The sequence below is a fragment of the Marmota marmota genome, unplaced genomic scaffold (assembly GCF_001458135.2).
Source record: "Marmota marmota marmota unplaced genomic scaffold, marMar, whole genome shotgun sequence".
NCBI lineage: Eukaryota > Metazoa > Chordata > Mammalia > Rodentia > Sciuridae > Marmota > Marmota marmota.
Window position 1 is genome coordinate 355050 of NW_025999990.1, and position 3228 is coordinate 358277.

A 3228-nucleotide genomic window follows, 5' to 3' on the forward strand; every position below is an offset into this window, starting at 1 on the left:
TTACCCCTTTTTTTTTTTTTTTTTTTGTGCAGGGGGCAGCATAGGTACTAGAGATTAAACCCAGGGGCACATTATCACTAAGCCCTTTTATTATTTTTTAATTTTTATTTTATTGGTTTTTTACTTATACATAACATTAGGGTTCATTGTGACATAATTATAAAAGCATGGAATATAATTTGTTCTAATTCATTCCCCAGTACTTCCCCTTAACCTCCCCTCTTCACCCCCCCTGTTCCTTTCCCTTTACCACTGATCTTTCTTATTTGTAGACTTTTTTTTAAATTAGTATCTTGTGGATATACATGATGGTGAGATTCACTATGGTATATTCATAAATGTACATAGGAAAGTTAGGTCAGATTCATTCCACTGTTCTTTCCCTATCCCATTTGTCCTCCTCCCTTTTATTTCCCTTCATCTACTCCATTGATCTTTCTTCTTTTTTTTAATCCCTCTTCCTATTTTGGATTAGCTTCCCCATATCAGAGAAAACATTCAGACTTTGTTTTTTTGAGATTTACTTATTTCAATTACCATGATAGTATTCAGTTCCATCCATTTACTGGCTGATATCTTCAGACTTATTTATTTATAAAATGCAAGGCTTTGATGGGTATGGTGGCACATGTCTGTAATCCCAATGACTTGGGAGGCTGAGGCAGGAGGATTGCAAGTTTGAGGTTAGTCTCTGTAACTTAGCAAGACCCTGTCTGGAAAAAAAAAAAAAAAAAGGTCTGTGGCTGTGGCTCAGTGTTTAAGTACCCCTAGGTTAAATCCCTGGTATCAAAAAAATAAAAATAAATAAAACCAAGGGCCTCACACATGCTAAGCACACATTGAAACACTAAATGACTAGCTTAGAACATTTTCGAATAAGGTAACTAAAGCAGTTAAACGATATTCTTCAGAAATAAGGTTGTGTATATAAAACCATTAAATATCTGCATAGCATTTTAGTTTACAAAGTACTTCTATAGGCTGGGGTTGTAGCTCAGTAGTAGAGCACTCGCCTATCATTTGTGAGGCACTGGGTTTGATCCTCAGCACCATATAAAAACAAATTAATAAAATAAAAGAGCCTGAGATTGAGGCTTAATGATACAGCGCTTGCCTAGCCGGTGTGAGGTGCTGGGTTCGATCCTCAGCACCACATAAAAATTTAAAAAATATATAAAAATAAAGGTATTGTGCCCATCTACAACTAAAAATATTTTTTAAAATTAGTATTTTTAAAAAGTACTTCTATACATGTGATTTAGCCAGATTTCAAGGCCATAATGATCTTTGCCTTCTGGCATTTTTTAAAAATATTTATTTTTTTAGACATAGGTGGACACATATTTGTATGTGGTGCTGGGGATCGAACCCAGTGCCTCATGCATGATAGGCGAGCACTCTACTTCTGAGCCACAGCCCCAACCCTGCCTTCTGGCATTAATGTACTTCTCCCACAATTAAACAAGCTGTTCTGAGTGATTAATTGAATATGGCAGAATGTGGGGTATGATTTCTGAGACGAGATAATAAAAGGCATTACTGCTTCTCACTTGCGTACTTAATTCATTTGCTCTGGGGAAGGACAGTCACATCATTAAATTTATTCAGGCAGTTCTTTGGAGAGGCCTATGTGAAAAGGAACTGAGGTCTCCTACCAACAGCCAGCATCAATTTGCTTGCCATGAGTAAGCCACCTTAGAGGTGATCAAGCTCCAGCCAGACTTTCAAATTACTGCAGCCCCAGATAATATCTGATGGAAGCCTCATGGAAAAGTCAGAACTGCCCAGGGAAGCTGCTTCTCAATTCCTGACCAAGAAAAACCATGAATTATTAATTATTATTGTTTTTAGCCACTTAACTTTTGAGGTGATTGATTATAAATCGATTGCTAATTAATTTGATCTTACCTATCACATTGCATAGTACTGGAGAGGAAAGCTGATACTTGGACAAATTAAGCAATTTGCTGATGGTTACATACATTTAAGTACTTAAACTCTATGTGAAAATACAGACTATTTAACTTTAAGACTAGTTAGAATTCTTTCTATAACAATGTCCTTCTTGGGAGTGCATCTTGTAGCAGCAATACCCACTGACATGCCTTTTATGTAATATCTGTACTCACAAATCCTATAAAAGCGCTATTTTTTCCTTTGGCTTGAATGGCAACAGCTATAGTGAATACCGACTTCACATATACACCCCAGTTGCAGTATTTGGCCCTAATTGACCCACAGAAGTAACCCAAACTACTCTTCATTACCTGAATCCACTGTTTCTGAAGGCAAAATAAATGGCCAAAGACTTTCTTTTACTGAAATCAGAAAGTTAAGGCAGAGAGGGGTGCTAATACTTAAATCGTTCCCAAAATAATCTTCAAATCAAAATAATGGTAAATCATGTATTTTTCACAAACTAACAAAATAGCTTATTGCTAACATCAAACCCAAATCTCTTGTCTATTATTTGTGTTGGGCAACACTTATACTAGGCCACAGTACAGAATTTACAAGAGAAACACAGAAAGTAAAGGTTAACCCACAGTAGTTGGGCAAATAATAGAAATATACTCAACAATAATCCCACTGTCTTGCTCATGAGCCAACCTTACTATTAAGGATGACTTCTTTAAAGCATTCTTGAAATCATTACAGGTATGGAAGGGATTTATTTAGCTCTGGGAGGCTTTACTTTCATAATATACATACCCTTGACATAGGAAGACCTTATGAAAGCTTCATAGGTTGCCTTGATAAGGTAAATATTTGGGTTAATTTTATGAGGCTTTCAGACATTAGTTGGAAAAAGTTAATGGTTATCAGAATTTACACACACGATCACAACCAAAACAGGAAATTAAAGATCAAGACTTTCTTACTATCTCACCAAACATAATAAATTTCAATTTCTAGTGAAATATTTATTCCTATGCTATTTTCATCTTTATCTCTTATTTTCCATCTTATACTCTGTGATTTTTTTTGTCTGAATGTTATAATTAATCTTGTGCATTATCTCCCTAATCTGTTTTGGGGGCTATTTTTTTCTTTTGCCTTTGGTACTAGAGACAAGGGTGCTTTACCACTGAATTACATTCCAAGCTACCCCATCCCCCCCTTTTTAATTTTGAGATAGGGTTTCACTAAATTATTTAGGGCCTCACTAATCTCCCTAGTCTTAATCCCAGTTTTATCTTGGCTACATTTTTTTTTTTTTTTTTTTTT